The sequence below is a fragment of the Myotis yumanensis genome, unplaced genomic scaffold (genome assembly GCF_028538775.1).
Source record: "Myotis yumanensis isolate MYYU_CA2020_CCGP unplaced genomic scaffold, mMyoYum1.0.hap1 SCAF_3, whole genome shotgun sequence".
Taxonomy (NCBI): domain Eukaryota; kingdom Metazoa; phylum Chordata; class Mammalia; order Chiroptera; family Vespertilionidae; genus Myotis; species Myotis yumanensis.
Window position 1 is genome coordinate 103,818,134 of NW_027223754.1, and position 27,577 is coordinate 103,845,710.

The window sequence follows — 27,577 nt, forward strand, 5'->3', positions numbered from 1 at the left end:
GCCTAATGCCTGTGGCCAAGGCATTAGGACTGGGAAGGGGACCCCAAGCTCCCACCATCAGCGACTGTGCCCCTGCTCCCCATGATCGCTGGCACTGCTCCTGCCCAGGCCTAATGCCTCTGGCCAAGGCATTAGGCCCGGGCAGGGGACCCCTGCAGCTGCAGCCTCCCAAGATCATGGGCTCCACCCCTGCCCGGGCCTTACGCCTCTGGCCGAGGTGTTGGGCCCGGGCAGCAGGGACCCCCAGCTGCAGCTGCCCCTACCCCGGCCTAACACCTCCTCTGGCCGAGGCGTTAGGCCTGGGCAGGGGACCCCCTCAGTTGCAGCCGCCTGCGATCGTGGGCTCCACCCCTGCCTGGGCCTTACTCCTCTGGCCAAGGCGTTAGGCTCGGGCAGGGGACCCCCCAAGCTGCAGCTGCCCCCGATAGTGGGCTCCGCCCCTGCCCAGGCCTTATGCCTCTGGCCGAGGTGTAAGGCCCTGGCAGGGGACCTTCGCTGCAGCTGCCCCTGCCCCGGCCTAACACCTCCTCTGGCTGAGGCATTAGGCCCGGGCAGGGGACCCTCGCTGCTGCTGCCCCCCGATGGTGGGCAGGGGACCCCCCCAGCTGCAGCCGCCCCTGCCCAGCCTAACGCCTCTGGCCAAGGCATTAGTCTCAGGCAGGGGACCCCCCCAGCTGCAGCTGCCCCCCGATTGTGAGCTCCGCCCCTTCCCGGGCCTAACGCCTCTGGCCAAGGCGTTAGGCTGGGCAGGGGACCCCCCAGCTGCAGCCCCCCCCCCATCGTGGGCTCCGCCCCTGCCCGGGCCTTATGCCTCTGGCCGAGGCATTAGGCCCGGGCAGCGGAGACCCCAGCTGCAGCCGCCCCTCCCGGGCCTTTTGCCTCTGGCGGAGGCTTAGGCCTGGGCAGAGGATCCCCCAAGCTGCAGCGCCCCTGCCCGTGCCTAATGACTCTGGCTGAGGCTTTAGGGCAGCGGGGACCCCCAGCTGCAGCCGCCCCCCCACCCAGCTGCAACCGCTCCCTGATCGTGGGCTCCGGGCAGCAGCTGCAGCCACCTCGCGGTCCCGGGCTCCACCCCTGCCCAGCTCCCATTGCTGGCTCCACCCCTACTTCCTGCTATCACTGGCCAGTGCGGCAAAGGCCAGGATTCTCCGATCATGGCTGGGGGGCAGGGCAAAGGCGGCCCTGGGGGCAGCCTTTGCCCTGCCCCCTGGCTCTTAGCTCCCCCCTGGGAGTGCCAGGGAGCTTCTTCTGTGCTTTCCATTTTGCCTCCCTGCATTGTGCCTACATATGCAAATTAACCGCCATCTTTGTTGACAGTTAACCGCCATCTTGGCTGGTGATTAATTTGCATATCTGCCTAATTAGCCAATGGGAAGGGTAGCGGTCGTACGCTAATTACCATGTTTCTCTTTTATTAGTGTAGATGAGGATTTCTTATAGCCATTTTATCTTTTGTTTGCTGATAGATCTGTGCTTCCATTGGTTCTTTTCCTTTATGTTTCTGTCTGTTGTTTTTGGTGGTATTCCATACTTCTTTTTTCTGGTTCCTCTTTTTTAAGTTATGTATCTCAGTTTGGGGCTTTTTATGTGTGGTTATTATTAGGTTTATGAAAAACAAAATGTCATGTATACAGTAGTCCTCTTTCTTTTTACTGTATCTGATCTCCATCCTCCTTTGCAAATTCAGACCTTTACCCCCTTCCCTTTTATATTTTTGTTGTTACAAATTACCCTGTTTGTGCTATAAGTTTGTTGGTGATGTAACACACAGATCAGATTTGTGACCTTTTGTTCTTTGTTTCCGGTAGAATTACCCCTTGAGTATTTACTGGAGGTCTTCTGGTGATAAATGATCTGTTTCCATATGTATAGAAAAGTCTTTATTTATCCTTCATATTGAAAGGATAACATTGCTGGATATATTATGTTTGGCTGGTAATTTCTCTCTTTCAGTAGTTTGGATATTTGGTTCCACTCTCTTCTGACTTGTGGAATTTCACTGAGAAGTCTGATGATAACTTAATGGTCTTTCCTTTAAAATTACTTCTTTTCACTGGCTGCCTTGAAAATTCTTTCTTCATCATTAATTTTCTTTGTCATTAATTTTGACAATTTTAATACAATATGCTTTGGAGAAGGCCTTTTTGGTATGTGGTAACTAGATGTTCTGCTTGCTTTTTGGATTTAAGGACCTAACTCTTTATATGTGTCTGGGAAGTTCTCATCAACTATCTGTTTGAAAAGGCTCTGCATTCCCTTCTCCCTCTCTTCTTCTTCTGGTATGCCTATTATTCTTATATTGCTTTTTCTAATGGAGTCCAATAGTTCTTGTTGAGCTCTTTCTTTTTTAATGATCAGACTCTGTCTCTTTTCCTCTGCATGTTTCTAGATTTCTATCTTTAATATCACTAGTTATTTCCTCCATCTGGTCCTCTCTATTTCCTATGCTCACTAGTTTTCATTCTTGATGCCTTTTATTGAGTTACTCATATCCATAATTTCCTTTGGTTTCTTTTAAAAATTTCATCTCTTCAGTAAAGCACTCATTTTGTTTGTTAATTTGTTTTCTGAACACATTAAATTGCCAGTCTGTATTTTCTCACATCTCATTGAGTATTTTCAGAACTAAAATCTTGAATTGTATGTCATTATTATCATTTATTTCCATGTGTTTACATGTGCTTTCTGGAGATTTTTAAATTTTCTTTCTGAGTTGCCTTGCTCCCTTGGTTATTCATGATATTTGGTGGATGCCTCCTGTGTTTAGGCATCTATATATGAGTGGCACGTCTCTGATTAATAAAAAGGGGTCTTTCTATTATTTTCCAGTAGGTGGCGCTGAATCAAAAGTTTTTTAGCTCTGAAATGACAAAGCTGACCCGGCCAGGGTCTCTGGCTGCCTTCAGTGTAGCTGCATGCATGGGATTGGGGTTGCTGGGGAAACCTGGCCACCTTCTTTGCTTCCCCTCCCAGTAATAGCAACTTCAGACCTCTGTGTGGTCCCTGTTGCACCCAAACCCAGGACCAGTAATAAGAAAACTGTGACTCTATTGTATCAGTTCTCGGGTTTGCAGATAATGTGCTCTGCAACCCAACTCCAATGGTGAAGGGAGGTGAGCTCTTGGAGTTTAAATGGTGGCAGGGCTCTGTGGCTTTGTTGCTCTTTCTGGAATGCTCACTGCCCTACAAATGCAGCAGCACTCCAGGGCAGAGTCCTTGCCCAGGTCTCTGGGCTTAGCCACAGTTTGTACTGCCCATTCCTGCAGGAATGCCCACTGCATCTCTCTGCTCCTCCAGGCTGAAAGGAGTGGCAGCCACAACCGCATTTCTCTCCTTCCCAGGCTGAGATCAGCCATGAGTTCCCAGTTGCAGGGCTGCATTCCTGGTTCCTTTTAGCCTTTCTCCCTATTCACCACTTTTGTTTGTTCTCACTTATTCACCTTGAGAAGCTCCAATGTGTGGACACTCTCAGGCATCCTGGTATGTTGAGCAGGGAACTCATCATAGAGTTATAGTTATTCAAATTATTGAAACTTCAAGGGGAGAAAATAATGCACTCTCATGCCACCATTCCTCTGACATCACTTTTTTCAAAGGGAATCATATTTTAGCTTTGACTTCTCTCTAACTCTAAATGGTGAATTGGTATAATCACACTAGCAGTGTACACAGTTGGGAACAAGATCCATATAGGATAGTTTTTTCAGTTCTGGTAATATTTAGGCTAAGTCCTTACTGACCTAAGCATAAGGTAGAATCTGTTATGTTGGTCATTTGGATGCCTTATTTGGAAAAATGTTTATTCAGTTCCACTACCCCTTTTTAAAAAAAAAATCTTTACTGTTGAAAATATTACATATATCTTTTTTCCCCCCGGTATTGACCCTTTCTAGTCTACCCCCACCCGCCATCCCAGGCCTTCACCACCCTATTGTCTGTCCATGACCTATGAATATATGAATACAAGTTTTTTGGTTGATCACTTCCCACCCACCAACCCACTCCCACCTTCCCTCTGAGATTCCATAGTCTATTCTGTGGTTCTATGTCTCTGGATCTATTTTGTTCATCACTTTATTTTGTTCATTAGATTGCACATATGAGTGAGATCATGTGATACTTGTCTTTCTCTGGCTGGATTATTTTGCTTAGCATAATATTCTCCAGGTCCCTACATGCTGTCTCAAAGAGTAAAAGATCCTTCATTTTTAAAGCTGCATAGTATTCCATGGTGTAAATATACCACTGCTTTTTTATCCACTCATTTACTGATAGGCACTTGGGCTATTTCCAGATTTTAGCTACTGTAAATTGTGCTGCTATGAACATAGGGGTGCATTCACTTTTTCTAATTGATGTTTCAGATTTCTTAGGATATATTGCTAGAATTGGGATCACTGGGTCAAATGGCAGTTTCATTTTTTAATTTTTTGAGGGAACTCCATACTGTTTTTCATAATGAGTGTACCAGTCTGCATTCCCACCAGCAGTTTACTAGGGTTTCCTTTTCTCCACATCCTTGCCAGCACTTGTTATTTGTTGATTTGTTGATGGTAGTCATTCTGACAGGTGTGAGGTGATATCTCATTGTCATTTTAATTTGCATCTCTCTGATGATCAGTGACTTTGAGCATTTTTTCATATGTCCTATTGGCCATCTGAATTTCCACTTTGGAGAAATGTCTATTTAGGTCCTTTTCCCATTTTTTAATTGGATTGTTTATCTCCCTTTTGTTAAGTTGTATGAGTTCCTTATATATTTTGCATATTTACCTTTTATTACACATCATTGCCAAATATGTTCTTCCATACAAAGGGTTCTCTTTTCATTTTGTTAAAGGTTTCTTTTGCTGTGCAGAAGTTTTTGTTATTTTTTTTTAATTTTGATGTTTTCCCATTTGTTTATTTTTTCCTTGGTTTCCTTTGCCATTTGAGATGTATCCATAAACATATTGCTATGAGAGATGTCTGAGATTTAGCTGCCTATGGTTTATTATAGGATTTTTAGGTTTCCACAACTTACATTTAAGTCTTTTATCGATTTTGAGTTTATTCTTGTATGTGATGTAAGTTGGTGATCTAGTTTCATTTTTTTGCATGTCTAATTTTCCGAACACCATTTATTGAAGAAACTGTCTTGACTCCCTTATATGCTGTTGCCTCCTTTGTCAAATATTAATTGAGCGTACTGGCTTGGGTCAATTTGTGGGGTCTCTGTTCTGTTCTATTTATTATATATGCCTGTTTTTGAGCCAGTACCAGGGTGTTTTGCATATAGTGGCATTGTAGTATAACTTGATATCTGGTATTGTGACCCATCCAACTTTGTTCTTCTTTCCCAAGACTTTTGCAGCTGTTCGGGGTCTTTTTTGGTTCCATATAAATTTTTGGAGTATTTGTTCTAGATCTGTAAAATTTGCTGTTGGTATTTTAATAGGGATTGCATTGAATCTGTAGATTGCTTTGGGTAGTATGGACATTTTAATAATGTTAATTCTACCAATCCATGAACATGATATTTTCTTCCTCTATCTCTTTTCAATGTCCTGTTGTTTTCTGAGTACAAGGCTTTTTCCTCCATAGTTAAGTTTATTTCTAAGTATCTTACTTTTGTTTTGCAGTGGTAAATGGGATTGCTTAGTTTTTCTTTCTGAGAATTCATTATTTGTGTATAAAAATGCCATCAATTTCTGGGTGTTAATTTTGGATCCTGCTACATTGCCAAACCATTTATTAAATCTAGTAGTATTTTGGTGGAGTCTTTTGAGTTTTCTATGTACAATATCATGAGTAAAACTCTCATTATTTGCCGATGACGTAATATTGTACTTTGATATTCTACTGCCCATTTTAAAATCTGTATATATATACATACATATATATATACTAGAGGCCTGGTGCACAAAAATTTGTGCACTCAAGGGGGAGAGGGGGTCCCTCAGCCCATCCTGTGCCCTCTCGCAGTCTGGGACTCCTCGGGAGATAACAACCTGCTGGCTTAGGCCTGCTCCCCGGTGGCAGAGGGCAGGCCCAATCCCTAGGTGCAGCCCCTGGTCGGGCTCAGAGCAGGGCTGATTGGGGAGTTGGGGTGCTGCCCCCTGTCATGCACAGAGCAGGGCCGATCAGGGGGTTGGGGCATTGCCCCCTGTCACTCACAGAGCAGGGCCCATCAGGGGGGTTGGGGCTCCGTACCCTGTCACACACAGAGCAGGGCCAATCAGGGGGTTGAGGAGTTCCCCCTTGTCACTCACAGAGTAGGGCCAATAGGGGAGTTGGGACACCGCCTCCTGTCACAGACAGAGCAGAGCAGATCAGGGGGTTGGGGCACTGCCCCCTGTCATGCACAGAGCAGGGCCCATGAGGGGGGTTGGGGCTCCGTACCCTGTCACACATAGAGCAGGGCCGAGCAGGGGGTAGAGGAGCTCTCCCCTGTCACGCACAGAGCAGGGCCCATTAGGAGGTTGGGGAGCTCCCCCCTGTCACGCACAGAGTAGGGCCGATAGGGGAGTTGGGGCACCGCCCCCTTTCACACACAGAGCAGGGCCAATCAGGGGGTTGGGGCACCGCCACTGTCACACTCAGGGCAGGGCCGATGGGGCGGTTATGGCTCTACCCCGTCACACACAGAGCAGGGCCGATCAGGGGGTTGGGGAACTCCCCCCATCAGGCACAGAGCAGGGCTGATCAGGGGGTTGGGGCACCTTCCCCTGTCACGAACAGAGCAGGGAGGATAGGGAGGTTGTGGCCCCACCCCCCGACACACACAGAGCCGCAGGGCGATCAGGGGGTTTGGGCGCTGCCCCCTGTCACACTGATCCCGGTTCTGGGAGGCATATTACCCTTTTACTATATAGAATACAGGCCTGGTGCATGGGTGGGGGCTGGCTGGTTTGCCCTGAAGGGTGTCCTGGATCAGGGTGGGGGTCCTCACTGGGGTGCCTGGCCAGTCTGGCTGAGGGACTGAGGGCCGTTTTCAGGCTGGTGGGTGACTGAAGCTCCCTACCGCTCCTTTTTTCCTTTTTTTTTTTTTTTTTAATTCTGGGCCAGCTTTAGCTCTGAGGCCTGGGCTGCTGAAAGCAAGTTTCTGGCCTTTGTTTACCTTCTGTATTTGATACAACGTTGCGGTCCAGCTGGCTGAAGCCCGGCTGACTAAAGCCGATTTCTGGGGTTTTGTTTAGCTTCTATATTTGCAACATAGTTGCTTAGAGTTGCAGCTGAGAGGCCGGCAAGTCAGGCGGGGAACATTGGAGTCCACAGTCACTGGAGCAAGCAAACCTCCCTGTTCACTTCAGTGCATGGCTGATGGCCGCCATCTTGGCTGGCAGTTAATTTGCATATCGCCCTGATTAGCCAATGGAAAGGGTAGCAGATGTACAGCTAATTACCATGTTTCTCTTTTATTAGATAGGATATATATATATATATAATATTTTCTTCTATTTCACAGGTTGTCTTTTCATTTAAAAAAATTTCATCTTTATTTTTGAGAGTATTATAGATGTGCCTTTTCATTTTGTTGACTGTTTCTTTTGCCGTGCAGAAGCTTTTTTAAAAATATATTTTATTATAGGTGTCCCCCGTTTTCCCAACTTCACTCCCCTCCATTCAGTTCCCACCCCATCACTTGCCTTCACCACCGTATTGTCTGTGTCCATTGGCTATGCATATCCTATCTAATAATAGAGAAACATGGTAATTATCCATACCTCTGCTAAACTTCCCATTGGCTAATCAGGGCGATATGCAAATTAACTGCCAACCAAGATGGCGCCTGGCAGCCAGGCACTGAAGCGAACAGGAGGCTTGCTTGCTTCAGTGATGGAGGAAGCCAACGTTCCCCACCTGCCGCTGCTGGGATCTGAGCTTGAAGTTTGAAACATTGTTACAAATATAGAAACTAAACAAAACCCCAGAAACCTGCTTTCAGCCAGCCGGGCTTCAGCCAGCAGGACCGCAACATTGTTTCAATTATAGAACAAACGCAGATCCCTGCTTTCAGCCAGCCAGGATCTCAGAGCTGGAGTGAGCAGGACTGCAACAGTGTTACAATTATAGAACCCAAACAAACCAGATACCTGCTTTCAGCAGCTGAGACCTCAGAGCTGGAGCCAAGCCTCAGAGCTAAAGCTGGCCCAGAATAAAAAAAAAGAAAAAAAGGACATGTTGGGAGCTTCAGTCACCCGCCAGCCTGAAAACGGCCCTCAGCCCTTCACCCAGACTGGCCAAGCACCCCAGTGGGGACCCCCACCCTGATCCAGGACACCCTTCAGGGCAAACCAGCTGGCCCCCACCCGTGCACCAGGCCTATATTCTATATAGTAAAAGGGTAATATGCCTCCCAGCACCGGGATCAGTGTGACAGGGAGCAGCGACCAAACCCCCTGATTGCCCTGCGGCTCTGTGTGTGACAGGGGGCGGGGTCACAACCCCCTGATCAGCCCTGCTCTGTGCCTGATAGGGGGTAGCTCCTCAACCCCTTGATCGCCCTGCAGCTCTGTGTGTGACAGGGTGTGGCACCCCAACCCCCCCCCCCCCACGGGCACTGCTCTGTGTGTGAGAGTGTAGAGCCATAACCTCCCCATCAGCCCTGCCCTGAGTGTGACAGTGGAGGCTCCCCAACCCCCTGATTGGCCCTGCTCTGTGGGTGATAGAGGGCAGCGCCCCAACCCCCTGATCCGCCCTCCTCTGTGCGTGACAGGGGGGAGCTCCCCAACCCCCTGATCGACCCTTCTCTGTGCATGACAGGGTACGGAGCCCCAACCCCCCTGATGGACCCTGCTCTGTGCGTGACAGGGGGCAACGCCCTAACCCCCTGATCGGCCCTGCTCTGTGCATGACAGGGGGTGGCACTGCAACCTCCCTATCGACCCTGCCTTGAGTGTGACAGGGGGCAGTGCCCCAACTCCCCTATCGGCCCTACTCTGTGCATGACAGGGGGGAGCTCCCCAACCCCCTGATCGACCCTTCTCTGTGCATGACAGGGTACGGAGCCCCAACCCCCCTGATGGACCCTGCTCTGTGCGTGACAGGGGGCAACGCCCTAACCCCCTGATCGGCCCTGCTCTGTGCATGACAGGGGGTGGCACTGCAACCTCCCTATCGACCCTGCCTTGAGTGTGACAGGGGGCAGTGCCCCAACTCCCCTATCGGCCCTACTCTGTGCATGACAGGGGGGAGCTCCCCAACCCCCTGATGGGCCCTGCTCTGTGCGTTACAGGGGGGAGCTCCCCAACCCCCTGATCAACCCTTCTCTGTGCGTGACAGGGTACGGAGCCCCAACCCCCCTGATGGACCCTGCTCTGTGCATGACAAGGGGCAGCGCCCCAACTCCCCAATTGGCACCTAGGGTTTGGGCCTGCCCTCTGCCACCCGGGAAGCAGGCCTAAGCCAGCAGGTCATTATTTCCCGAGGGGTCCAAGACTGCGAGAGGGCACAGGCTGGGCTGAGGTACCCCCCCTCCCCCCCCCCCCGAGTGCACAAATTTTTGTGCACCGGGCCTCTAGTAAGTATATAAGTTCTATGGTTTATTTCTTCCAACTCCTCTCCTTTCCACAAAGATTCATCAGTCTGTTCCATGTTTCCATGCCTCTGGTTCCATTTTATTTCTCAATTCATTTTGTTCATTAGATTCTACAAATAAGTGACATCATGTGATATTTATCTTCCTCTGACTTACTTCACTTAGCATAATAATCTCCAGGTTTTTCCAAACTGTCTCAAAAGGTAATAGGTCCTTCTTTTTTTTACAGCTGCATAGTATTCCATTCTGTAATTGTACCACAGCATTCATATCTACTCACCTACTTATGGGTACTTGGGCTGTTGCCAGAATTTAGCTATCTAGAATAATAAAAGCGTATATGCTAATTAGATCAGATGTCCTTCCAGACATCCTTCAGGACTAAGCCGGGGCTGCAGCCACCCGCAGCTGTACAGGAGGGATCGAGGCAGCCACCACAGCTGTGAAGGCCCACTCTTGCACAAATTTTGTATATTGGGCCTCTAGTTGTAAATAATGTTGCTATGAACATAGGGGTATACATGTATCTTCTTTTTGGTGCTTTGGAATTCTTAGAATATATTCTTAGAAAGGGATCATTGGATCAAATGGTAGTTCCATGTTTAAATTGTTTTAGGAAGCTCCACTCTGTGCTTCATAGTGGCTGCACAAGTCTGCATTTCGACCGGCAGTATGCTATGGTTATTTTTTCTCCATATTTTTGCCACATATGTTGTTTGTTGATTTGTTAATGGTAGCCATTTTGGCAGGTGAAGAAGATAACTCATTGTCATTTTAATTTGCATCTCACTGATGATTAGTGATGTTGAGCATTTTTTCATTTGTTTCATGGTCATTTGTATCTCCTCTTTGGAAAAAGTATCTATTCAAATCCTCTGCCCATTTTTTAATTGGATTGTTTGTCTTCCTATTTTTGAGTCATAAGAGTACTTTATATATTTTGGATTACAGGCCAATATCCCTGATGAACATAGATGATGAAATCCTCAACAAAATATTAGCAAATTGGATCCAACAATATATTAAAAAGATCATACACCATTACCAAGTCATATTTATTCTAGGGATGCAAGTACAATATTTGAAAATCAATAAATGTGATAAATCACATAAATTAAAAGACAAAAATGACTTGATCATATGAATGTACACAGAAAAACATTACAGAAATCCATTTTTAATAAAAACTCTCAGTAAATTGGAAATAGAGGGATCATACCTCAACATAACCAAAACCACATATGACAAACCTGCAGCCAACATGAGACTCAACTGGCAAAATTTAAAAGCATTTCCCTTGAGAACAGGAATAAGACCGGAGTGTCTGTTTTCACCACTTTTATTCACCATAGTACTGGTAGTCTTAGCCACGGTGATCAGACAAGAAGAAAAATGTATGGCATACAAATTAGAAAGGAGGAAATAAAAGTGTCATTTTCACAGATGACATGATATTGTACACAGAAAACCCTAACGACTCCACCAAAATATTACTGGATTTAATAAATGAGTTTGGCAATGTAGCAGGATACAAAATTAACATCCAGACATTGATGGCATTTTTATACACCAATAATAAACACTCAGAGAAAGAAACTAAAAAAAAAAATCCATTTACCATTGCAACAAAAAAAATTTAAGATACTTAGAAATAAACTTAACCAAGGAGGTAAAAACCTGTCTTTAGAAAACTACAGGAATGTTGAAAAAAGTGAAGATACGAACAAGTGAAAGAATATACCATGTTCATGGACTGATAGAATTAACATCATTAAAATGAGCATAGTACTCAAAGCAATCAATAGATTCAATGAAATCCTTGTTAAAATACTAAGGGCATATTTCATAGATCTAGTACAAATACTACAGACATGTACCAAAATGAACCAAGAAAAGACCCTGAATAGCTACAGCAATCTTGAGAAAAAAAGAACAAAATAGGAGAAATCATAATACCCATTATTAAAATATACAAAGCCAGCCCTAACCAGATTGGCTCAGTGGATAGAGCGTCATTGGCCTGCGGACTCAAGGGTCCCAGGTTTGATTCCAGTCAAGGGCATGTACCTTGGTTGTGGGCACATCCCCAGTAGGGGGTGTGCAAGAGGCAGCTAATTGATGTTTCTCTCTCATTGATGTTTCTAACTCTCTATCCCTCTCCCTTCCTCTCTGTAAAAAATCAATAAAATATAAAAAAATAAAATATACAAAGCCATTATAATCAAAACAGCCTGGTACTGGCTCAAGAACAAGCATGTAGATCAGTGGAACAGAACAGAACTCAGAAATTGACCCACGCCATTACTTTCAATTAATATTCAAAGGCAGCATGAACATACAGTGGAGTAAAGCCAGTCTCTTCAATAAATGTTGTCGGGAAACTTGGACAGGTACATGCAAAAAAATGAAACTAGACCACAAACTTACACCATACATAAGAATAAACCCAAAATTTTGAAACCATAAAAGTCCTAGAAGAAAACATAGGCAACAAAATCTCAAACATCTCATATAGCAGAATTTTCACTAATAACATCGCCTAGGGCAAGAGAAACAAAGGAAAAACTAAATAAACAGGACTACATGAAACTAAAAGTTTCTGCAGAGCAAAAGAAATCAGCATGAAAATGAAAAGGGAACCCCTGTATGAGAGGACATATTTGCCAATGATACATCTGATAAGGGGTTAATTTCTAAATCTGAGGCTTTAATCATTGCCTCCCACATGACTAAAGTAACTTAATACAATTCAAATGACAGACATCGTGAAAGTATATCATCATGCTATCATTTTTTCTCAAATATTATCCTATCAACCATAATGTTCCATACTTCTAGAGTAATTTACTGTAAAAACCATTACATTTGAGTCTGAAATGTGACCTTTTTATTAGATCATCAATAATTATTTTTCAGACACAAATTTTACCTTAAGCAGAATTTTTGCAAGCAGAAAATAAGATGTATTTTCTTGTGTTTTAATGTTGCACTGTACAACTTTGTTAACAGGTTATATCAGTGAAGATTCTGGGAATATAAATCAAATCAACAAAATAGAGGATGATTACAGAAAAAAACATAAATTATTTAATTCTACTTTTTCATTGCTGCTGTTGTCAGGTATCTGTTACTATAGAAAAAACATATTTTTAGCTGTTTCAGATCATGGACCTTTGTCTAAAAGACAATGCTTTATATAAAGATGATTATTAAAAATTAGAAATATTTAATGGGACTATTATTCTAAAAAGACACCAGAAGTCTATATTTAAAAATATTTAAGCATGTTTTAAAAAATATTAAAAATAGAACTATCATATGATCCAGGAAACCACTTCTGGATAAACATGATTAAAGGAAATGGAAAGAGGATCTCAAAGATATATCTATACTTCCATGGTTATTGCGGCATTTTTCACAAGAGCCCAGATATAGGAATTACCTATATCTGTTAATGAATCAATGGATAATTAAGATAATACAGACATGCATCCATGTACACACACACACACACACACACACACACACACCAGAATATTAGCTATGAGAAAGAAGGAAATTCTGCCATTTGAGATAATACAGTTGGACCATGTGGGCTTAAGTGAAATTAACCCAACAGATAAAGATGAAGGAAATACTATTTGGTCTCTCTTATATGTGAAATCTAAAATAGTCAAACTCATAGAAATAGAGAGCATAAAAATGGTTTCCAGGAGCTGAGTGGGAGTGGAGAAAATAGGAAGATGTGGGTAAAAAAGTATAAACTTTCAGCTATAAAATGTGTAAGGTCTGAGGATCTAATGATGGATATAGTTTATAAAATTGTATTGTATAATTGGAATTTGCTAAAAGAGTAGAATATAAATGTTCTCATAAAAATGCTATATGTAGATATGTTAATTAACTAGATGGTAGTAATCTATTCACAATGCATATATTGAATTATTACAATGTACATCTTAAATATCTTACAATTTTCTTTGTCAATTATTTTTCAATAAAGTGGAAAATATTTAGACAGTTACACCCCTTTCCCCATCTCATCATTTGGGGAAAAACAGATCTAGCTGTGAGATCATTGAAATTTTAGTGAAGTCATTATCCAAGACTGTCTAATCAAATGGATTAGGGAGATCTGTGAAAAGGTTCTCTTGGTCACTAGTACTAGTAAGGGAAAAGTGGCATGATGTCTTTCTGGCAAATCTATATGTGTGGAAAAGAAAAGAGTGCTCAAGTCAGGAAGAATTAGGGACAAAGTATTTGGAGTAGAAATGAGGTGACTGTTTGGGATGGGATTGTGAAACTCCAAACATCTATTCTTTCCTCAAGGACTAACTTGGGTATGTGGTAAATTGGGTAAATTCTCTAGATTGCACCTCACAAATTTTTGGGAAGCCTAGTTATCTCTACCCAGATATACCAGGAGATTTGCTCACAGCCTATTACAAAGGTCTGGATTAGCATAATTAGATAAAATCTATGGGCTTCCTGGGTTGGAGACTGGATGTGCAGCTATGGAGGCCCAAGTACTTGATAGAAAGGAAGCTCTGGGTGGGGTTAAGTGAGATTGTGGATCATTATGTCTTCCAGCTTTTCCATGTTGTTGTCCCAGGTGATATGGAAACTGTTAATCTACACTATGGAATACTACTGAGAAATAAAAAAGGAACAAGCTATTAATACACACAATACTTAGATGAATCTTGAGGTTGGTAGACAAGATGTTCCACTGGAAGGGAAGTATGGCTTTAAGGTAGGTTTTTATGAGGCTCAGAGATGAGAAAATAATATACCACTCATCCACTTCTATATCCTTTTTGCATTGATTAAAAACTACTATATATATATATATATATATATATATATATATATATATATATTTAAAAAGACAAGTAATGATCATATCAAGATAAATAAGTCTGATTTGAATTACATAAAACAACTAGCAGATCTATTGATCACATGCTGCAATGATACAGATGATAAAATTAGAAAGGAGTTCTCTCTTATTGGCAGGTTTGGATGATGTCTTAAGTTATGATTTAGTATAATATAGTGTTAGGCACATCTGCAGAGAAACTTTAAGGAAATGAATTCTATCAAGCTTTAGGCAAGTTTAGCAATAATAGTTATAAGTGTAACACAAACAGCAGTGAGTGATAGCACTTTCCCATCCCTGTATAATGTACTTCAAATGGGCAAAACGAAGATTACTCAGAAAAACCACAGGACTGAAAAAAAATCTCACCTCAATGACAGAGGTCAAACTGCTACCACATTATAATGCCTCTATTTTTTGTTCATTAATAGTGTGTTTACTATTCTATAAGAAAGAGCTATTAGTTGAAATTTAATTGCAATTGATTTGTGCCACATTAATATTATTTTATTTAGAATTTATTATTTGACACAACATAGCTTTAAAGTGGTTGGTTAGTTTCCAATGTCAAAGAGTTGGTAGTTTATCAAGAATAATGTTACTTATATGCTAATAAAAAAATTAGGTTGTCCGGCTGGTGTTTTTCACTGATTGAGCATCAACCTATGAATCAGGAGGTCACAGTTCAATTGCCTGATCCCCAATCATGGTTGTTCATGACACAATCAATAATTCTCTCTCATTACTGGTGTTTCTCTCTCCCTCTCCCTTTTCCTCTGAAATCAATAAAAACATATTTTTAAAATTTGGTTAAATATTCCAAAACTCTTTTGTAGTTGCTATGTTTATTTCTCTATGGGTTTAATTATGTACATACACTGTGCCATATGAGTATAATTTCTTTAAAGAAAACATTCTGCCTAACTTTTTCAGTTCAGTCTACTGTCCCCAAGAATGCATATGTGTAGACATGTATAAAATTTTATTTTTCTAAAGATGAATATACTATCCCTCAAATTTAATTCGGCCTACTCTAGTGTAAGAAATAAAGGTAAAAATAGCTCATCAAAAGTTAGATAAATATTTTGTACTAGAGGCCCGGTGCACAAAAATTTGTGCACTCAGGGGGGTCCCTCAGCCCGGCCTGTGCCCTCTTGCAGTCTGGGACCCCTCGGGGGATAACCACCTGCTGGCTTAGGCCCGCTCCCCGGTGTATTGGGCCTATGCAGGAAGTCAGACATCCCTCAGGCAGCCCGGGAGCTCTCAGGGGATGTCCACTTGCCAGCGGGGAGCAGGCCTAAGCTGCAGTCAGACATCCTTAGCGCTGCTGAGGAGGCGGGAGAGGCTCCCACCACCACCGCTGTACTGGCAGCCATCAGCCTGGCTTGTGGCTGAGCAGACCTCCCCCTGTGGGAGCGCACTGACCACCAGGGGGCAGCTCCTGCATTGAACATCTGCCCCTTGGTGGTCAGTGTGTGACATAGTGACCAGTCATTCCCAGTCATTCTGCTGTTAGGGTCAATTTGAATATTACCCTTTTATTATATAGGATAGAGGCCTGGTACATGGGTGTGGGCCCGCTGGTTTGCCCTGAAGGGTGTCCTGGATCAGGGTGGGGGTCCCGCTGGGGTGCCTGGCCAGCCTGGGTGAGTGGCTGATGGCTATATGCAGGCTGGACACAGCCCCTTCAGGGTGGGGGTCCCCACTGGGGTGCTTGGCCAGCCTGGGTGAGGGGCTGATGGTTGTTTGCAGGCTGGCACAGCCCCTTCAGGGTGGGGGGTCCTGCTGGGGTGCCTGGCCAGTCTGGGTGAGGGGCTGATGGCTGTTTGCAGGCTGGCCACGGCCCCCAGCCACCCAAGCTCCTAGCGAGGCTGGCTGGAAGCAGGTATCTGGGATTTATTTATCTTCTATTATTGAAACTTTGTTGCCTTGAGTGGAGGCCACAGCCTTCCAGGGCAGGCGGGAAGCTTGGCTTCCTCCATCGCCAGGGCAACCAAGTCTCCTGCTTGCTCCAGCTCCATGGCTGACAGCTGCCATCTTGGTTGGGTTAATTTGCATATAGTCACTCTGATTGGCTGGTGGGCGTGGCTTGGGGCATAGTGGAGGTGCAGCCAATTTGCATGTTTCTCTTTTATTCGATTAGTTAGTCTTATATTTATATTTCAAATAATTGGCAAACATTTTCAATGCATTGCTAACATTTTTAGAAAAAAGTATTTAAAATTAGAATGTTAAACTTTTAAAAATAGTTACCTAAGATTAATAAATCAGTAATATATGATAAGTAATATACTGTTTCAGAAAAGATATTTGATAATATTATATGTGTAGTGAATATTTTTAGTACTTATTCTTATGATTATAGTGAGCATTCATTTAAGTTTAAAACACAACAATGGCCCCAGCAATGACCCTATAATGATTTTTTCCTTTTAATGAAGCAGTGAGTGCAAGTGATAATTTTTCTTCAGCACAATAGACTAAATATCCTTCCTTATAATTCTTTCCTTAAGCCATTATTGGCTTAATTTCTTAAATATGTTAGAAAAAACCCACTTCTGTTTGTAACCTAAAGAATCAAAACTCATAATTGTATTTTATCAGAAGTCATAATTTAGTAGAGGTTTCTATTAAATTTCACCAGAATAGCACAATTTTATCAATGTTCAGAAAAGATAAATGATCATCATCATTGCCATCTACATGTGTAAGAGCCCTGCTCTGATGAAGGCATCAGGGAATGTGGATTTATATATGGCAACTCCTGTCATAGCCTCCCTCTAGTCCATGAGGGGAGAGCCTTAAACCCAGGACCAATTTAGACAATTGAAGATATCAACATGTAAGTAGAGGACTAATAGAGTGCAAGCAATAGATATTTTTTAATGTTGCATTGGAAATGAAAGCCTTTGAGCAGTCACTCTTTTTATTATACTTGTATATATTCATTTTGTTATGGCTAAAATAATCAAAATAATTTCTGACAGATCCTGACACACTCTGAAAGCTAATGAATACCAATTCATTTTATGGGTAGAGATTCACTTTAATCACATTAATTTTCATACATAATACTCGTATATTTTATAGATAGATCTTATTTTGACTAATAAAACCAATAATAACATTATAATAATGTAGATCATCTTTCATATAACATTCATTAAATAAGCTGAAACGAATCAAAGTTATGTTTCAAATATATCTAGATTAGTCAATGATAGGTCATTTCAAATACTTAATTTGTTTAGATCTTCTCAGTTTGTCTCTTGCCCCTGTTTTACATTGTAAATATTTATGATATTTTTAAAATATTATATTATAAAAAAGATCCTTTGCATTTTTGTTGTCAAAATTATTACTAAATATTATTCTGAAAGGGGGAATTTTCAATATTTAATTGTATCCAATATTTCAATTACAACCTTGAGATAACTGGTAAGAAAGTATTTAAGCATGTTAAAAAGTGTGCTTTAAGTTCAGATTTTAATAGTTCACTGTTAAGTATAACAGAACACAAAACAGTTTTTATTCTCCAAGTTAAAGTTGTTGATATTTTACAGGTTGGAAAAATTATTTAGTATAACTACTATTATAATGAAATATTTTTTCATTAAAGCTTCTTTTATTCATGAAAGGGCCAAATCATTTGTTGGTTCATTATGTTGCAAGAACATGCTAAATGAAAATATGTAGTTCAGCTCTCTACACTTGCTCATTACAAATCAAAATGTTAAGCTGTGATGTTAAAATGAACCAGATAAGCAAATACGTCTTTCTCCCTGCCAACATTTTCTTCTTATATAGCACATGCAGAGGGACATACTTTTTTTTTTTAGATATAAGGCTATTTAATATCCTACAGAACAACCACCCTAAAATTTGAGTTTTCTTTAGAAATATTTCTTTCTTCTTAATTGTAAAGGTTCTCAGAGGCTTAGAAGTAGGCATTCTAATTATTTCATATAACTCTCAGAAAGCAAAATTTTTGGCAAAGTATGGGTAGTCCTAGGGATACAGGTCCCAAAAAATGATTTTACAAAGATCAATGTAGCTAGTTCAGTCCCCTTTTGTTCACAATATTTAATATCATGAAAATATGGCCTATTTTTAAGTCTTCAAAATAGTCTTAGCTCTAGACAGAAGAGCTGGCTAAAGAACATACACAGTGGATACTGAGAATACCTATATGACTGTAGAATGGATATTTCCAACAATATCTTGATTCAACATCTTTTAGATCCCAAGGAAAAGGTGTAGGGGGTAGAATCCAAGTTACCACAAAACTGGCTTTTTCTCTTAGGTCTGCTTGATTGGTTACAAGGGGGATTGGGCAAAATGTGAATGCATCACAATAAATCCATCAAGACCTTGGAAAAAATGTATCTCCTAAATGCATTGCCTCTGAAAGGTAATTTAGTAATATCTTATTCTATATATACAAAAGCAGCATCATTAATGATATCAATAATGCTATTTAAATTTAACATAGATTTATAGTTGGAAAACCTAAATCCTACTCTTATAGGAAATAATAATTTGAGGCAAGGAAGATACATGTGAATTTTTTTCCAACAAGAACCAATGTTTTGTTTTAATTTCAATTGGGTACCATGTCCTGCCAAGACTTTGGCATGAATTTTCAACTTAATTTGCCAAATATAATCACTCCAAAGAAGTCTATGGCTGCCCTGGCCTGTGTATCTCAGTGGTCAGTGGTCAGAGCATTGGCCCATGCACCAAAGAGACCCAGTCAAGGCCATGTACCTGGGTTGCTGGTTCGCTTTCCAGCCCCAATGGAGGTACATGTAGGAGGCAACCAGTGGATGTGTCCTTTCTCTCTCTCTCTCTCTCTCTCTCTCTCTCTCTCTCTCTCTCTTCTTTCTTCCTTCCCTGCCCCTCCCTCTTTCCCTTCCACTTTTCCACTTTCTCTGAAAAGTAATGGAGAAAATATCCTCTGGTGAGGATTACAACAACAAGTCTATGGCTTTCTTTACTTCAGTAGGTATCCCTGAGAATAGTTATATCTGTCCTCTTTCAACTCTACTAACACTTCTCACAGGTAATGGAAGAAAAGCTCTTCACTAAGATTTCCAGCACAGCACCACTTAACTAAAACACATTAATAACTGGTTCTATAAATCCTGTGAAAATGAGCATTATGGAGTAATTAATTGACGGGAAGTTATGTCCTCTGAGTAACTGTTAACTATTTTTGAAATATAGGCAATAATATAGTTCTCTATACATCACCAAAGTGCAATTTTATTATTATAGCTGGCTTCATTATAGAAATAAATGTGTACAAATTCAGGTAAAAACTCCTGCATTTTTTTTAGGATCCTCTGGGTTTCTTAAAGGGGTGTGCTGCCTAGTTCAGGAGATGGGCCTCTATCCACCTGCAAGTCAGCATGTAATAAGGGTTCTGCTTGTTTTACTTGTGACACCTGGAGCTAGGCTTAAGTGCTTGGAAAACATTTTGAGAGGAAAAAATGCCAAAGGTGCTTTGCCAAAAAATGCAAAAATGAAGAGCTTACTCAAGTATCATTAATCCATATATTCAATTATTCATTCAACACTATTCAACAAATATTTACTGAATGGCTATCACTTCAGTGCTCTTTTTTGTAATGGTATTACATATATCCAACAATGTTATACTACTTTGATATCAATAGGTCTTTGGGCATAACCACATCAGTTTCAAGTGCAGGTATAGGTTTAAAGAAACATGGCAAATTTCTTAAAATATGCTGTCAGGTAATAGATGACTTCAGAAATGTATGAATGAGAGCTATTCTCATTAAATATCAAGATACACTAAAAATAAATAAGCAATTAAAATTCAGATAAAATTAAGACAAAACCACATGAGTAGTAAATTTATATGACACTGATAAGATGCAGTATTAACCTAACATGTCTTGACATGACTGCTATTTTTAATAAACAAAGATATTTTATTAACAGCCTACAGATGTTCTAAAGTTTGAATGAAAACTTTTAATTTAGAAATTATGATTATTTAAAGAAAAATAGATAGCCTTGAACTTTATCTGTGAAAATAAACCTTTGTTTCCCTTTCCACATATATTACCTTTATATTCAAGAGTAAGAAAGGAGAGAATTTTGAAAACAACCTTCTTGAGATTGAGTAGTATATCTTCTGCAGTGTTTCAAAATTTATGGAGCTTTAGTTAACAGAGTATTGTTCTAAATTGTAGTCTCATGGTGGATTTATGTCTCAATGTTACATTAACTTAAAAATTAAAGAAATGAATAGCTGTAAGAATCCAATGGAATTAATCATCTTGTTAAAAATTTGCTAATTTTATCTTTGAAACTATAAGAATTAAGTACAACGTTTATTGTCTTTAGGCAGAAGTAGATATAGGCTCAAATCCTGACTCTCCAATTGCCTTGTGAATTTTTAGAAATTTAATATTCTAGATTATCTAAAAGGTGGTAATAATACTTTAGTTTTAAGGTAGATGTGAAGGTAAACATGAAAAAAATCTTTTAAGTTTCTAGCATAGTGACTAGCATACATTAAGTACCTACAAATATTGATTCCCTCCTTTTATTCTTCTTTTTCATTTTAGCTCCTGTTTTCCTGCCTTAAATAAATTTTAACTCTTAATTCTACTTATTCAAGCCAATTACTTATATTGATTTTTCAACATACATAAAAATATAAGAGCAAACTACAAGCAGAATATAATAAATGCATATCTGATTCATCTCATTGCACTTGCCATTTCTCAAAAAAAAAAAAGAATGCAGTGTGCTAGATAAAGCCATCAAGGCATATTTTTAAATTAATGTTTTAATTAGCATTTCTGATTTTTAAATGTAAAACTGTGTCCATGTGTCATCTGTTACCTCTTAATGATTCTATGACACTGCTGTTTTTTTTTCAGACATCTGTTTTTTTAATCTTTATTGTTGAAAGTATTACATATGCCCCCCCTTTCCCCTATTGACCTCTCCCAGCCTGCCTCAGCCCCCGATCCCAGGCCTTAAACACCTTACTGTCTGTGTCCATGGGTCATTCATACATGAATAGAAGTTCATTGATTGATTGATCTCTTCCCACCCACCCACCCTCCCTTGCCTTCCCTCTGAGGTTTGACAGTCTGTTTGATGCTTCTATGTCTCTGGATCTATTTTTTTCATCATTGTATGTTGTTCATTAGATTCCACATGTGAGTGAGATCATGCTGTATTTCAAAGAAAACTTTTTTAAAAAAGGAGACAAAACATACACTAATATTAGTGGGATATCATCTACAGTTCAATTTAAAAAGCAGGTCAAGTACTGAAACTATTATCTTTCATAGCTTATTTAAGTAAAACTGAACTTTCAGAAGGATCATTAGATTTTTAAAAAATTTAAATAGACCACTTCATTTACCAAACTGTTCATAGAACAATGCAGTTTTAAATTGATATTTTCAATGCATGTCTTCAATTTTCATTTTCAAAGATGAATGACATATTTTCCTAAACTCATTTTCATCATAGAGTTATTTAGTAGTACTAATGTTCTCAGAGACCAGGTCTATAATTGTGCTGATTAAAAAGATATATTATTGATATTATATACCTAATCAAAATATTCTCAAATTTCTTCAAATATTGAGGTCTAAATGCAGATTAGAGGAGAGAAAAAAGTTCTAAAGCATTTTTTTAAAGATCACAACTAGATAGAAGTAAATGTCCAAACAAAATTTGGTTGAATTAACCAGTTTTAATATTTACTTGGTATGGGAGGTGACAGGGCATAAATTAGGAAAAAAGATAAGGTTTTTGTTTTGATCTGTCTCCACTTTTAGTGAGAACCAAAATGCTTATGGTGGGCTTTCCATAGATATTAAAGTGGTGAGTCACACTGATTTCAATTTAGTCTAGACAACATAATGTGGAAAGTCAAGATCAGTGATGGCGAACCTTTTGAGTTCAGCATGTCAGCATTTTGAAAAACCCTAACTTAACTCTGGTGCCGTGTCACATATAGAACATTTTTGATATTTGCAACCATAGTAAAACAAAGACTTATATTTTGATATTTATTTTATATATTTAAATGCCATTTAACAAAGAAAAATCAACCAAAAAAATGAGTTCGCATGTCACCTCTGACACGCGTGTCATAGGTTCGCCATCACTGGTCAAGATGCACCTTACAACTGACCTTGTATAATGTTTAGCAATTATAATTTTGGGAACAGAAAATTTAAGAGTTTATTATATTTTTATTTACCAAGCTTGAGCTTATTTTTTAAAATGAAATAATAACATTTTTATGAGAAAATATTCAGTCCCCAGTTTTACTGTCCTAGTACTGTTTAGCATTTTTTAATGTGTCTTCATTAACAAAATCCTTCATCTCTTTAGCACTGATATTTACATTATTAAATACTGAACAAATACGTGCATATCTTTATTTTTGTTTCAAGATATGCATCAATTAAAAAATGTAGATAATTTCAGTTTTCAGCTGCTAAATATAATGTTGATAATCTGTATTGCCATCACTTATCTGAGCATTAAACATATGACAATATTTTTAAAATATGACAATATTTTCAACAATATATTTATAACATTATTTTTTTAATTTTGTAAGGTTAATCAGTAAACATTCTAAGGGCTGTTATTATATTTTGATAAACATTTAATCATGTTAATATCAGGATTTAAAAGTTTAAAATATGTATATTTAACAAGATACTCAAATTTCCAGTAATGAGAAAAAAATAAAAGCAAAGTTTCCGGTGTTTCCTATTTATGTAAAGTATGAATTGATTAAGGTTATCTTATATAGAAAGTTATTTGGTCTCTTGCTATTTTAATAACCAAAATGGTCATGAAATAGAGAACTTTAATTTTCTCATAGTTTTCTCTGTCCATTTTATCTTGACCTTCCAATAATAACTATAACAGAAAAATGATCAACATAAATATGGAAATAATTTGAAGGTTATAAATAATGGAAACATATCCACCCTTCACAAATCTTTGAGAATGACCATTAAGCAAGTAAATTGAAGGTTATTTTACTTTTCAATAGCAAAGATTTTTTAGAAACATTGTTATCATTTGACAGGTTTTACTAAAGAGACAAGTTTCTTGAATCTGTGGAGCTTAGATACTCTGTTTTGATGAATGCCCATATACAAGTTCTTACTTAAGAGGAAGAAATTTTCTAAATTTGCAATCACACATCTTCTCACTATGCCTTATTTTAACTACCTGTCTCTCTATCTGAACATATATATTTATTCACTCAATGAATATTAAGCACCTCTTATGGATCAATCTCTTCAACCTGTTAGTATTTCTCATTGTGCATCATTTTCTTGGCATAAACCTGTGACGTCTTAACTTCACAACCACAAGCTTAGCAGACTAGTTGAGCTCTGATCAGAGCTATATTGAAAGGCTCTCCAGCTCTCTAGACTCTTAAACAATGTAAGAACTTTCTTTCTGTCTGTGCTAAGCTTTATTAATCAAAGACATTTTTATATATTACTTTGATAAAGTTCATTTAATGTCTACTGATGTGTTGATTTGCATTAACTGCATTAATTCATATAGTTTTTAAGTGTTTCTTTAACAATGTCTTATTAAATTTTGACTTAATATCTGAAGTACTAGTTATCTTTATATCTTGACTTTTTGCCTTAAATATTTAAGGGGAACGGGGAGTATTTCCTGATCTACTGTCCAGGTGAATAGAAGTAGGTGTTACAAATATTACAAATGTAAGAGTAAATACAACCATGCCACTATGATAAGGATTGCAATGTTTTAACAAATCCACCCACCCATACTTCTCACTGTCTAATTCAAAGGTAAACTTTTAAAAATTCTAGTTAACCTTTCTATTAAAGATTTTGTAATTTTTAATATGATAGGAGAGTTAGAAAAGAGGAGACCTGAATTTTTTTTCCATTTTAAAAGAATGTTCTAACTTTCTTTTTAAGAAAACAAGTAAACCTTGCTTCTGCCTCCTCTCACTCATTTGGCTTTGTGCTTACTCAATAAGCAACCTGCTGCATTTTTTTGGTGGGGAATTTAATTGGGAAGGTCCCATAAGAAACCCTGTGAAAGGGATACAACATAGTGGATACAGACAAGAGCTCCCTTTCGGACTCTCAAACTCTCTATTCTCTTTCAGTATCCTCTAGTAACAAAAGGCAGGAGCGTTCACCGCTAGAACAAGTTGTGCTGTGAAGCTCAGTGATTTGCCTAAGTAGTAAACAGAGTCATTGGAATTACAGTTGCCAAGCGTACTAGGAATCCCAAGCCTTGGTCCAGCAACAAGGATAAAAGTGTTTCTGTTTCTTGATAGAGACTAAAAATGACGCAGAGTGTAATTGATCGACAGGATATTGATCACTATCCTTTCTTCATTCCCCCAGTTTAGGTACCCAGAGTGGCTAGGAAGGGCTCACTTATATACTCCCAGTGGCCACCAAGATCTTTATTTTCTCCCAATGCATAAAAGGGTAAAAACAAACAAACAAACAAACAAACAAACAAAACAGCTTTCCTCCCCAGCATCTTGGCTTGGCTGCAGCTGCTCTGTTTACCTTATAAATCACACCGGGGGTTCATTCTTAGCCCTCCCCCCTGCTTTAAAGCGGGGTGTGGGGAGAGGCTAAGAAGCATCCCCAAACTCCTGCTCAGCACGGGTCAGCCACAGAAAGCTTCACAAATCCAGTAGAGCTTTAAAGAGAAACCATGCAGCAGGAGCCCTTTGAACTCCTAATCCCCCAGAGATGTCAGTCAGTCTCCCAAGAAAGAGCTGGCTTCCCAGGCAGCTTGAGAAACTTAACCGAGATCCCAGAAAGGAGACGAAGTGCAACCCAGGTCAAATGGAGCTGTATGAGTCCACACCCTCTTTACCTGCTAAGTTGCAATCTTCTGGCTGAAGGGGGATCAGTCCAGGGGCGGGCGCCGAGGAAAATTCTAATGGAATCCTTAGTCTCTGCGGAGTTTCAAAGCATTCTAAAGGAAGACGCACGAAGCTGGAGCCCACGCAGCTGGCACAGAACTGGGCGGAGAGAGAATGCTCCCAGAGCGACGCCTTGGGAGGTGGGGGAGGGGTGGCCCTGAAACAGTAGGTGAGCAGAACTCGCCCATCCCCGCCCCCACCAATCCCTAGGGACAGAGTTAGTGTTCCCACGAATGACAGCTGATGAGCACAGCAGACGGAACCCCGCCTTCAGAGCCTGGCAGTTCTGACCTCGCGTCCAAACAGACGCGTCTTGGAAGAGATAGTCCCTGAAGATGCGCGTCCCACGCACGGCATTGCGTGGCTGTGGAGGGTACCAGCGTACTGGCAAAAGCTGACGCCTGGTTCCCAGCTCCACTGCCCGGGAATTGTCTCAACGGGCCCTCGAGGCAGGCAGTTGGGTAGGGAGCTCACCACAGGCCAGTCTTCGTCCAGGCAAGTTGGTGGCCAGAACCCAGCCAGTGGTTCTGGAAGCAAGCCACACCTTCAGGTTTAGGCGAGCTCTGCTGAGATGTCTGACTTCAGTTCGTGCCAGGACTCTGCTTCTGAATCCCTGCTCCCACCCCAATAAACAAGCATCCAGGAGGCTGGCCTCCAGACTCGAAAGAGTAACCTCACCCCCATTTGGCAACTCTCAAAGCTTCTCCCACTCTTGCTCCACTGGGCTCCCGCATTCCCTCTCCAGTCCTCAAGGTGTCAGACTTCGCCTGCAAGAGAAAGATTACAAGGCTTGCCACTAAAATCAACAATGGAGACAGCCGCAATGAACAAATGATGAAGCACAGCGTTTCTCCCAACGTCACTCAGCTTGGTCTTTCCAACAGGCATAGGAAATCAGTAAGTTTCCAAATATTAAATTATTAAATAAAACGCAAAACGCTCACCAGCTTAGGAGGTTCTGTGTTAATTGGCGCGCGTGTGCGTGCGTGTGTGTGTGTGTGTGTGTGTGTGTGTGTAATGCTCCCATAGCTACTGAAATTTCAGGATAAAAGTGATCTCCTGCCCAATTTCTGGTGTTCACATATGAAAATAAGATTAATAGCAAAGTTGACACTAACTTACTTGCTGTAACTGCAACGCTATGATTCCCAGCTTGTCACTCACAGAGGCTTGGTTTGTCTAGATCCTATGACTTGCTAGAGACCATTGTAAAATCCAGAGTGGTGGCCATGTGAAATCTTAGCCAGTGATTATCCGATTCAAGAATCTTTGGTTTCTACTTGATTTTCTTGATTTTCCTAAAGCCCTGGAAAGCTGTTAGTTGCCAATGGCATCTGAGCAGATTCTTGCTCCAGCTTCCTGCTTGTGCAACAGAAGAGTGGCAACCCTTTCTCCTGGTCTCAGGAAGGCATTGTTACACTTTCTGGAATCAGTGATGTGTTGTGGGAGGAGTGTTTGCGAGGGGGACCAATTTCTTCCTAAAGAATATTCCCCCAAGGGAGGTGGTAAGCCAGCACCCACACAGAGACTCCAAAGTGCAAAATTAATGAATTTCCTTCTTGGTTATCTTTTTTCCCCTTCTTTGTTCTAATGGGTCGAGGGTGTGTGTGTGTGTGTGTGTGTGTGTGTGTGTGTGTGTTTTGGGGGGTAGTATTTACATGAATAAAGGAGATATCATTAGAAATTACTGGTGTGATGTGCATGCTGCTTTTTTGTTCTATTAAATCTCTTTTCTTATTACTTAAAATTAAATTTATTGGGGTGACATTGGTCAGCATGAACATACAGGTTTCAGGTGTGGGTTTCTATGTTACAAGATGTGTATATTGCACCTTGTGCCCACTACCCAGTCAAATATTCTCCTGACACCATATATTAGGACCCCCTTCTCCCTTCACCACCTTCCCTCTGGCAACCACCACACTGCTGTTTGTGTTCACGAGTTTCAGTTTTATATTCCACATATGAGTGAAATCATATAGTTCTTAGCTTTTTCTGACTGACTTATTTCACTTAGTATAATGTTCTCAAGGTCCATCTATGTTGCTGCAATGGCAATATTTCATCCTTTCCTATGGCTGAGTAGTATTCCATTGTGTGTATGTTCCACATCTTCTTTATCCAGTCCTCATTCTTGGGACACTTTGGTTGTTTCTATGTCTTGACCACCATGAATAATGCTGCAATGAATATAGAGATGCATATATCTTTGAGA

The 27,577-nt window shown here is 40.5% G+C and overlaps 1 protein-coding gene across 2 annotated transcripts in view; it reads right to left on the bottom strand.

Annotated features, from left to right (window-relative positions):
• Positions 1–25,399, bottom strand: part of TRPC4 (transient receptor potential cation channel subfamily C member 4) — a 362,390-nt gene extending 336,991 nt beyond the window's left edge. Inside the window, exon 1 of one of the 2 annotated variants that reach the window (XM_070409233.1) lies at positions 25,314–25,399. The gene's annotated coding sequence lies outside the window, so the exon portion shown is untranslated. The remainder of the gene's footprint in view (positions 1–25,313) is intronic. The other variant, XM_070409232.1, reaches the window with a different exon arrangement.
• Positions 25,400–27,577: the final 2,178 nt, after the last annotated feature.